Raw genomic sequence first — 12263 nt, 5'->3', positions numbered from 1 at the left:
TGTGGGTTGTGGGGCTTGAACTCTGGGTCTGGGCACTGTCCCTGGGCTCTTCAGCTCAAGGCAAGTGCTCTACTGCTTGAGCCACAGCGCCACTTCTGGTTTTCTGGTGGTTTATTGGAGATAAGAGTCTCACCGACTTTCCTGCCTGGGCTGGTTTTCAACCGTGATCCATCTCAGCCTCCTGAGTAGGTAGGATTACAGGCATGAGCCACTGGCACCCAACTCCTGTGGCTGATTTTGTGCAAGAATGTTGAGAGAGGGGCTGGGAAGGTGGCTCAGTGGTAGAGCGCTTGCCTTGCATGCCTGAGGCCCTGGGTTCGATTCCTCAGCACCACATAAGAAAAAAGAAGCCGGAAGTGGCGCTGTGGCTCAAGTGGTAGAGCGCTAGCCTTGAGCTGAAGAGCTGAGGGACAGCGCCCAGGCCCAGAGTTCAGGCCCCACGACTGGATCCAAAAAAAAAAAAAGAATGTTGAGAGGAAGAAGCCAGAATTCTACATTTCTGTGTAACATTCTTTATTTTTAAAAGTTCCCAGTTAATTCCAGTTTTAAAATACAGACATATATAACATGTGCTTAGTGAAGTCTTTTGACATACTCTATGTGTATAGTGGCTTTCGTACCTGTATGTATATTACATAAATTAACTATTATAAGAAGTGATAGGTTTTCATTATGGGTTTTAGGCAAAAATGTTCTTATCAATGTATTTGACACAGTAGTTTTGGTCCCTTCCTCATTCTCTCCCTTCATTGGTTTTTGGACAGTCTTATAGTAGCCCAGACTGGACTCAAATTTCAGAGCCTCCTGTTTCAGACCCCTGAGTGCATGCACCATAGCTCCTGGAACAAACAACAAAGTAGTTTTTAGTCAGGATAATCATACAGGGTGATTTAAAATTACCAGTGAATTTAACTTATATCAGGGATCTTAAACTTTGCTACTGAAGCCACACTGGGGGAATCTTTTTTTGTTGCAGGTGTATTCGGGGAGTTACATAAGCATAACCACTGTCTCTCAGTAATAAAATCTATGCTATGTTTCTTTCCTACATCCTCTTTGAAATGCTGCAGTAGTGGTAATCATTGAAGGGAAGAGGAAACTTTCTTTTTCTACAAAGGAGATTTCCATTCTAGGCCTAATGCCTGGTCATCAAATCCACCACCACCCATGAGGGATAAACCCCAAAGATCTCCACTGAGAGAATGGCAGACTCAGAGTCATCTTCTTCCACCTGAAGTCAGTGGAATAGATGTCCTGAAATGGGTCCTGTATGCTGAATGGAAGGCATGAAAGGGAACCGAGATTGCAGGTTCTCAATGAGCCTATATTCTAATGGGAAGAAATAGTGTTACCCGTCTTTGGTAGAGAATTCACAGGGTTAATGACTAAAGAATGGAGTTCTTTTAATCAATACAGTCCTCTGGCTTTATTGATTAGAATCACCTGCTTATTTTGCAGCTAAGTTTTTTTTTATCCCATTCAAAACAAAGGCACCCTGGGGGACCATTAAGTAAATAGGCATTTAAGACTTTTTTCATTGCTAAGAAAGTAGTTAATTATTATTAGTGCCTAAAAGTCTTAATTTAGACAGAACACCTGAATGAACACACTACTGAAATGAGTCTCCTATGAATGGATGCCACTTTGCAGTTTAGTGAAAAAAAATGCTGCTTTGTCCTTAGGGATGTTGTGAAGTGGTGTAACTCCACATTTAACTCCTAAACAAAAGGAGATGTGACAGAGCTATTCTTCAGAGGGGTTGAGGTAGAAGAGCCTCCCCAAATACTGAACACCCCTGGTGGATATCATTGTTGTCTGCATAAGCTATTTGCTCTAGAATCTGACTAAAGAAATAGACTGCCAGTATGGAAATCCCTTATGACACTGGGCCATTTTTATTTTATTTCAAGAACTCATTCATTGTTCTTCTTCAGGAAAACAGAATAATTCACTGAATAACTTTCTTCTGTTTGAGACAACCCTGAAGAATTAATACCACTTAATATTTCCTATTTCTTTTCTCCTTTTTTATCATTACAGAAATCAGCACACTTATCACTATTGAGAACTTACTATGTGTAAAATGTGTTTAGTGTTTTTGAGGTAGCATTATAATATCTACAGCTTATTCATGTTTTAGTATTTTTAAGTCTTTTCAAATAGCAGTACACAGGAGTTTAAATTTAACATGCCAATTTATGTGAACAATGCATCTTGATCGGAGTCATTCCTTCCATCATTTTCCCCTCCATTTATTCCATCTGATCCTTTCCTTATTTTCTAGTGTAGTTTTTATGTATGTACATTTGCCCACCATTTCTTTTTTCATTCCTTTGATGACATATTTCAGTATCCTTATATTCATTTTGTTGAATTGCTTGTTAATTTTTCTCACTCTAATATACCATTCTGTAGTCAGTTTGATCATATGTATGTCTGTGGACCTGTATGTGTTTTATTTTTTATATATATTGTAAAGATGCTGTACAGAGGGGTTATAGTTACATGTGCAAGGTAACGAGTACATTTCCTATGGAGCATTGTTTACCCCTTCCTTTGTTTTCCCCCTACCTGTATGTGTTTTCAAATATGTTACTCTTCAGGTTTAACTTTCACATAGGAGAGAAAGCATACACCTTTGTCTTGCTGAGCTTGGCTTACTTTATTTGTATGATTTTCCAGGCCCATTCATTTCCCCTGCACATGATATTACATTGTTCTTCCTGATGGATGAATAAAATTCCATGTGTATATGTGTATGTATATATATGTATATATTTTATTGATCTATTCATTGGTTGTAGGCCATTTGGGCTGTTCCCATGTCTTGGCTATTGTGAATAGTACTAAAATAATGAGTGTGCAGGTGCCTTTATTGTACCCTTGCAATCTTTCCAGTAAGTGCTCCAGAGTGATCTCACTAGATCATGTTTTAGTACTTACTGACTACTCTTAATATTTAATTCTCATAACATTCTCCTGAGGTGTACAGACAGGCAACTATTTATTATATTTTATGGATAAGTAAACAAATAGTGTGAAACAGTTGTCATATGAACCAGCAATTTCATTTCTAGGTATATTCCCAAGAGAACTGAAAAACACAATAACATTAAGTTCACATTTTCCTAGGATATTTGTACATAGGTGATGTATAGTTGTTGTTTTCATCTTTGAAATAGTAATATCTGTTGTCAGGTTTCCATTCCTTAGTTCTACGTGTGTATTCTTAGCTACCATTCTCCCACCCTCAAATCTGTCCAGCTATGCATTCAGTGAGAGGAAGGAAAAAGAACTGAAAATTACCAGGGCCTCTATGTGTGCCTCACACATGCTTATCATATATCTTCTCATTTAGTCCTTCATTTTGGGGAGTGACAATGCTCAGGCTAGCAATTGAAATTGCTCAGAAGTACATGATTAGAATGGTGGAGACAGGAGTAGGATACAATTCTCAAGTCCTTTATGTAAAACCATATTGCCCTCAGTGAGTTGGAAGAACTGTAATTTGTCTTGCCTTCTTTTACAATGTATATACATCTTGCTTCAACCACCAGGATCAAGAGATATCTTATAGAATGAGACAAAAATCTTTCTCATCTATTCATTGGCCAGAGGATTAATATCCAGAATAAATAACTAAATACCAAAAGAATAAAAATGCAATTAATATATGAGAATGAATAGTTTTCACAAAGAGTACAAATCACAGATAAAGATATCTGCAATATCTTTAGCCATAAAGGAAATACAAATCAAAGCAGCATTAAGATTTCATCTCAATGTATGTAGATGTATCAGAATGATGTTTCTTTAGGAAAACAATAACAAATGCTTCAGAGGATTTAGGGAAAAAGGAAATCTTCTGTACTTTAGTGGAAATATAAATTAAGGTAGCCACTATGGAAATCAGAATGAAGGTGCCTTAGAAAAGGTCAGATAAATTGATGTTAGGGGAATGAACCCCAGTTTTCCTTTTTCCCTAAATCCTCTGAAGCAATAGTCAAGCAGTGGAATCACTCCAAATTCCCATCAACGAATGGACAAAATGTGGAACAGGTAAACAATGTAATATAGATATCAATGAAGGCATATAATTTTTAGGGAAATGGATGGAACTGTAGATCATCATGTTAAGCAAAATAAGGCAGATTCATAAAGACAAATGTATTTATTAATATGTGAAATCTAGGCTTGAAGTGACTATAAAAGAGGAATTACTAGAGAGTACCTTATTTAAGTAACTATGAAAATAGAATAATGAACCCACTAATATTGTAAAGAATATCAGAGTGGGAGGGAAGATAAGAATAGAAGGTTGAATATATTAAAAGTATGTTTTGTGCATGTTTGGAAATATCACAGCAAAATTCTTTTGTACAACTGACACATATACTAAGAAAAATTAGTAAAAGTAAAGTTTGCTTTTAATGAATTTTATAACTGATTTTTCTTTAAGAACCAATAAGAGGGTTTGATATTCACATATTAACAAAAACACTCTGCTCCCTTTAACTCCTGAAGAATTCTAGTTACAGTACACTTGCAAGTCCATACAGGATAATTTAGATGGAATATAAATATTGTACCTTAGATGAAGACTGTGGGGGAGTAGAAGATCTCACCAAACAACCTATAGTATACTTAGGACATTGTATATTCATTAATGTAACAGAAATTTCGTAAGTGGTTAGTATGTGCCTGATGCTATTTTAGGAGCTAAGATACAGTAAGTATCAAATGAGACAAATATTTGTAGCTTGTGGAAATCAGATAATGGACAAAAATAAATTAATATCATACAAATTAGGTAGAAAATGCATCATAAGCCTGTGAATGTGTACCCAACATACTCAAAGAAATTTTGGGTTAGAGAAAGGATATGATTCTAGATAATCCAGGTGAGTTCAATCTAATAGAAGTCCTTAGAAATAAGGTGGTTGTAGGGAGATAGGACCATGGAAGAATGGTTAGGGAAAGGATAGGTTTTGAAGTTGGAGAAAGGAGATCATAAACCAAAGAATGTGAATGGGTTCTTGAAGCTAGAAGATGTTTGAAAATTAACTCAATTTAGGTCCCCAGAAAGAACAAAGCTCTGTCTATACCCTTATATGATCTCAGACTTGTGTCAGAATTCTGAACCACAGAAGTGTAAGATAAAATTGTGTCCTTTTAAGCTCCTAACAGAGTAATCATCACATTATTCTTTGAAAATTATGAGCTCAAATGAAGTTATTTTATGAGTAGTAATCACTCTGAAGAAAATAAAGCAGGAGGAAATGGTGCCCATCGATGAGGTGGCCTTTTCTTCTTCTGGTACTAGCGGTAAGAGAGATTCTCTCTGAGGAGGTGGTACTTGGTAGAAATCTGATGATTGGACCCAATGAGAGTAAATTCTGGAAGAGAGCATTGTAGGTCGGCTAGGAGCTGTCCAGTGTCTTGTGCTAATGTACCAGTGATGTAATGCCAGTGATGTAATGTCAAAGAGGGCTTGGTGTGAGCTTAGTCTTAGAAAGAAGGTGTTTGCTGGCACTGGGAAGGTGGCTCAGTGGTAGAGTGCTTGCCTTGCATGCATGAGGCCCTGGGTTCGATTCCTTAGCACCACATAAGCAAAAAGAAAAAAAAGCCGGAAGTGGCCCTGTGGCTCAAGTGGTAGAGCGCTAGTCTTGAGCTGAAGAGTTGCGGGACAGCACCCAGGCCCAGAGTTCAGGCCCCACGACCGGACCCAAAGAATAAAAAAAAGAAGGTGTTTGCTTATTGACTGATTTGCTCACTTATTCATCATTCATTACTTGTCATTCATCATTTATTGGTGGCTTGGAGTTCTAGACATGGTTCTAGGTATTGGGGATTCAATTTATACTGGTTTGTTCTTCAAAGCTAGAACCTTTCATTCCAAAGGGGAAGGTATCCAGTGTTCTTTTCTTCGGTGTTCCCTTTCATTCCTGGGAACAGAAATTGAATCTGTTAAGATTCACAAGGGGGGGGGGGAAGGGGGGGGGAGAAGGGTTGGGATTGGGGGGAGGGGGGAGGCTGGGAAGGGATGTGAAGGGTAAACCAAAGGAGGAGGCTGCAATGCTTGGTAAGAAATGTACGCATTATCCTGCCCATGTAATTGTAACCCCTCTGTACAGTATGTTCACAAATAAAAAAAAAAGATTCACAAGAAATCAGAGCTAGGTATGTTTGCTTTCTGAATTTGGATAGTACCTTGGCAATTATACCTTTGAAAGGTTCTAAAAGGAATCCTCAAGAATAATACTATGGGACTGGAAAGGTGGCTCAGTGGTAGAGTGCTTGCTTTGCATGCATGAGGCCCTGGGTTCGATTCCTCAGCACCACATAAGCAGAAAAAACCGGAAGTGGTGCTGTGGCTCAAGTGGTAGAGTGCTAGTCTTGAGTTGGAGAGCTGAGGGACAGTGCCCAGGCTAAGAGTTCAGGCCCCATGACTGACCCCCCCCCCAAAGAGAATAATATCATGCTGTGAAATTAAAATTTTGCAGTCATCTTGCTTCAAAGTATTTAAAAAGTATTGTCTATCATTTATTTTTGATATATCATATTGGTCTTTGGTCCCTAATGTGCCTGGCATGATTTAGATGACTTGAAGTATCCCCAAAAGTCAGAAAATGCCAAATCTGTGTTACACACACAAAATAATCTCTTCAACCCACTTTTTTGATCCACATAATTGCACCCAAACATTTTTTGTCTCCAAGTCCCTGAAGTTTTTTTTTTTTGTCATTGTTGTTAAATTTACTAATTTAGTCAGTGAGAAAGATAAGGAGGAATATATTGGCGAAGTCACCTATCTCTTCAAACAGCTGATGTTCCTGCAAATCAGAATTGATTTGAATTAAGGTTAATGATAAACAGACACTGTCAGACCACCTCTTGGAAACCCAGTGGATGAGTTTTTCAGGGTGAATTTTCTTTGTCCCCCTGGCTTCATAAAAACCCTCAAGCTCTGTCTTCCTCTTTTCCCCTTACTCATTTTATTTCCCCTTGCCTTGTCATCCCTACCCATTCCCACTTCCAGAAATGGAAGTGAGTGGAGACTGAATCAGGATAGGCCTTGTCCTTCCAGATGTCCTATTAGGTCATGGTTCAAATTCCAAGGGCCTGCTGAGTGAGGCTGAGTCTATGGGGGAAACTTGTAGCTATGTCTTGCTGGGAAGAAGTCACATGTATGTGGCTTTTACTGTCTCATCCTTAACCCCTGGGATATTTCCATTGTAACATTTTTGGATATTGGTTTCAATATCTCAGGAGCAATCTAGGTGGTACACATAAGAGAATGCCCCGTTTGAACTAGAGGAACCCATTTTTTGGATTCCCAAGTTTTCTTGGCTTCAGCATCATTTGCCTCCTAGTCCCAGTCTTTCTTCAAGGCTCATCTCAGAAGCATTTTCAGGGCTGTGTCTTCTTCGTATAGATGTAAATCATTCTCTACTTCCTCATTTCTTGGCTGTGTCCGCCATTGTAGCCCCTATTACATGAATCTTGGACTTCTGCTTGTATTTTTTCCCTAAGAAGCTCAGGATGGTAGAGATCTAGACTGTGGCATATGGGTTCTTACAAAGTACTTGTTGCATGTATATCCCTAAAGCCAAAGATAAAGCTGAACAAAGCATTTTTATGGCCCAAGTGATTATAATATCTACCTACATAAATTACTTAGAATAGTAGAATCTGGAATTAAGAACTCAGCTAAATTGACATATGTGCCTTGTGTGAGTAATGGCTTTCATAAATCAGTTAGCTCCTTCCCTGAAAAACAGCAGGAGTGCATTTTATACATATTAGCATTTTATAAGTATTGCCACTTAAGCTTATAATTCTGGCTCAGGCATTGAAATTATGTCATATGTAGGAAGTCAAACAGATGTTCAGAAGGGGAACTTGTCACCTCTCAAATGTAGAAAAATGGCAAAGTATGTTCAAAACAACTTGTGTCAATAAACATCCAAAAATATTCTTTTGAGATTTAAAAAACAACAAAAAACAAAATAAAAACACCCTTCTTCCTAGTGGATAATTTGAGATCAGTTAGAATCAGTTAGAAGCAGAGATTAGGCATTTTGCTTCCTTTTCCAGTCTCTTTTGGTACAGGGATAACACCAGGCATTTCTGACTTACAGTTTAACCCTTTCCTTGGTTCTTGGATTCATGATTTTCAAAGCACAAAGAACTATAGACATTTTTTCTAGTTTCTAGATAAGGCTTTCAGATGTTAAAATTATAGATATATTTGAGTACTTTACACATAAAAGTCATGAGAAACTAGCTCTTAACATATACAAAGGAAAGTAGATGGTGTCCCAGTTTGAATATGTAAGGTTCCTCCCCAGATTCTGACTGATGGGTACTAACTGGTTGGCAGACCAATAATCATTAAACAAATATTACATGTCAGATACAAAGCTGCATGAGAAAGTAGGTTAATATTTTCCTCCCAATCTTTAGTGTTACAGAAAGGTATCCAGTTATCATGATCACTGTAAACCAGACATGTCCTTGTACTATTTGGCACGGTACACATACCTTCCACAAGTCAAAAACCTACTGTCTCGGGTTGGGAAGGTGGCTCAGTGGTAAAGTGCTTGTCTTGCATGCATGAGGCCCTGGGTTTGATTCCTCAGCACCATATAAGCAGAAAAAGCTGGAATTGGTGCTGTGGCTCAGGTGGTAGAGTGCTAGCCTTGAGCTGAAGAGCTGAGGGACAGCGCCCAGGCTGAGTTGAGGTCCTATAACTGACAAAAATAAAACAAACAAAACCTATTGTCTGTGCTTGTAATATATTCAGCTTTTGAGGTTGTGGGTTTGATGTGTCAGATGAAAAGTAAGCAGTTTTTTTGTGTGCATTCTTGGTGTTTCAACTTGTATCAACCCTCCTTTCACTTTCCCTCCCCTCCCTTTTCTCCCTCTTCTCCCTTTTCTCCCATCCTGGGGATGGAACCCAGGCCTCATACATATTTTAACTTGCATTTAAAATGGTATGTACTTTGAGTTATTTTCTGGGATTAAGAAGAGAGGAAAACAAATGCATATATGAGTTTTGAATGGTCTCAAACTTAGACATAGAAAATGAGCCATTTGGCAGATGGATCTGCTTACATACAAACCATTCCTGCATAGCAATTACACACACACACACACACACACACACACACACACACACACACACACACACACACACACATACACTTATACATACACAGTCATTATTGATGATGGATTAAAAGGTCTAGAGCTAGAAAGGACTTAAATTCATGAGCCCAGCTCTTTCTAAAATACATCACTACAACTGATGATAATAATAATAATAATACAACAGTTTGAGTACTTGCTATGCATGTGATATCTACTAGGCTCTAGTTTCTAGGAAGGCAGGAAGCAGCTCTGTTTACTGCTGGTTTGCTACAACATGTTTAATGATTTTCTAGGTGCCTGTATAGTTACTTGCGTCAGACAAATGCATGATGCGTCCCAGGTTCTGTATTAGATATTTTAAACATATAATTCCACTGAACTCTCAAAAGCATCCATGGTCAATATTGTAATCTCTATTTTACAGAGGAGGAAATAGTCCAAGAGAGGTGTAGTAATGTGTTCAGATTGATTGATTCTTGTTAATGGAAGAGTAAAGATGAAAATTTAGGTCTCCTGACTTCCCACTACAGAAATCTTTCCACTTGATATCCTACTGTCTTTGTGAATATGTACTCTTGTGTGTGTTAGAGATCAGACTTGGATTAATCTCTATAAACAAGGTATGATTATCACCAAATTAATTAGTGAAGGTCATATTTACATTTTTCCAAGTGTCAACTGGAGTAACTTGTTTGAATGAAGATTTTCTCAATATATTCTAGCTAGCTATTACTGCTCCTTAGTAAATAGGCTGTAAGACTGAATTTCACAAGTCTAAAATTTGCTGTGCATAAATTGCTATTTTACATTTCTTAGCAAAGGCTAAGCTCCAGTCAGTATTTTTACAGTAGGACAGTTCTATGAAAGACTCAAGTGTTATCTAAGCTAATAAATGTCTATCCTTCAAAATATTACAAGTAAAATTCTCATTAACAAAGGTGGTAACATATACTCTTTGTTTACAATGCCCTCATTGCCCAACTTTAGTCATTGGCTGAACTGGCAATGTCCCCAGTGATTTACGAATCCAAAGGAAAGTGGAGAAAACATAAAATTTATTTTTCCTCAATTTGAGGCATGAGCTTCTCTTGCATTTCAGAGCCCTACATTTCTGTGATGGGCTTTGATTCAATCCAGCCTGAATGAAAGACATTTCATCACCCCAGAATGCATTTCTTTATTTGCCTTGGATCTATGATTCCGTCAGTATTGAGAGAAAAGAAAAATCAATGCTGCACTATAAACCTCGGGCCGCCTCTGGCCAACGTGGTCAGCATGGTGTGAGCAAAGGAAATGGCAGGGGAAAAAAATTGACCGCTCAGCAAGAGTGTGGCCAGTAACGGACACAGCTCAGGGCTAATAACAGCTTGCAATTACACATGGAAAGCCAAAGCGTGTAGGGCATTCAGTACGAGGGGGATGTAATACAATTTATTGAACCACTGGTTAGAGTTCTGCAGCTCCTCAATAAAAAAAAGAGTGTTGGGCCTGTACTTCTTAAAACATAGACTTGTATGGTGCCTACAGGTGAAGGGGATGTAGAGAATTGGAAGACTTAGTCTTAGCTGGGGAGTGATTTGAAGTCATAGCCCACTTAGGTTTGACCTTAGGTATCTGTATGATTATCATTCACACTTGATGCATGGTAGAGCTTTGAAATCTACTGATAGGTCTATCTTTATGTTTCCTGAAAACTCTGCCCACTTAGGTTTGAACTTAGGTGTCTGTATGATTATCATTCACACTTGATGCATGATAGAGCTTTAACATCTACTGATAGGTCTATTTGTATGTTTCCTGAAAATTCTGGTGTAAACTTTGTGTCTAATCATAAACCAAACCAATTTAGTGGTAAATGTGCCAAACAAATACCCAGATGCTGAATGTATGTGTTTTGTACTGAGGAAACTCTCCGTGATAAATATGTAACTTACAGCAGCATAGCTAATAACTTCTTTCTTGTCATTTGTTACTCTCCTTTGAAGGGCCCTTTTTTGTTGGTCTTTAATAAATAGTGGTGTAGAGAAATGGAAGTAAGAGCGATCAACATGCTCCAGCTGTGCACTATGGTCTTTTGAGGCAATAAAAAAGAGATAGCTTGAAATGTGGACGCTGCTACCTTACTCAGGTTAGATGAGGTTTATTTTCCTGTGGGAGTGAATTATTCAGTGGCAACAGAAACTCTTCTTTGGGTATGCAGAGACTTCAAGGCAGGTTAGCTTCTTTTTCCTTAGGTTTCCTCTCTTCACTGTTGTGCACATCTGTGGAGAGCATTGTTGGGATCCTCCCAGTTTTTCTTCCTGGGACTGATCCAGCAGATTTGGGTTTTCTCAGAGGTAAGCTGTTGGTGCCTGCAGGCACAGCATTCTCCTGGGTCCCGGCACTGTATACTCCATCCTTTTTCTGTAAGTGGAAATAGTTGTGAAACAGATGGTTTAAGGACATACTTGCTAGATGACATTTTTATGCAAATGACTTCTGTGCACTGGAGAGATTTTAGGTAGCAATCTTAGCTGACCTCAGCCTTTCTGTTGCAAGTCTGCATACACGTAGTACTTATTAAGGGAAGCCTGCATTTAGGTAGTGTTTACTAAAGAAGGCTTCCTAACTAAAGGTAGCCATAGGAGAGCTGTTTCACTTGATGAAGAATGCACCCATTAAATTGCCAACTTTAGTGATCTAGACTTTAAATTGCTGCCAAGTCTCAGAGGAATAGAATAGTGCTCCAGTAATAACAGAGGGAGAATTGGTGAGTATATCACTTTGTTTGGTGCATTTATTCTATTGGGTTGGACACAGGGCAGAATGTCAGGTCTGGGTGGAATGTGGGCATCAGTAAGCTGGCAGAGAGCCATTTTTAAACTCCATATTTGCTCTGGCTGACTAAAGGCTGTATAAAATGAATACAACAAAACTAGGTGACCCGTGAGCTCTCTGACCTCCTCATAGCAAAGTCAAAAGGAGGTGGGGAAAGAGAAAGAGGAGAGAGAGAGGAAATGGAGTTCTCAGTCTGTCTCTCCAAGGGATGGAGCCAGATTCCTATTGTCTGTCAGCACACAGCCACACCTCACTTTTCTCCAAAGCAGCCAAACTCTTCTTCCCTTGATTTT

Source organism: Dipodomys ordii, unplaced genomic scaffold, assembly GCF_000151885.1.
Source record: "Dipodomys ordii isolate 6190 unplaced genomic scaffold, Dord_2.0 Scaffold11, whole genome shotgun sequence".
Classification (NCBI taxonomy): Eukaryota; Metazoa; Chordata; class Mammalia; order Rodentia; family Heteromyidae; genus Dipodomys; species Dipodomys ordii.
This window is presented reverse-complemented; position numbering follows the sequence as displayed.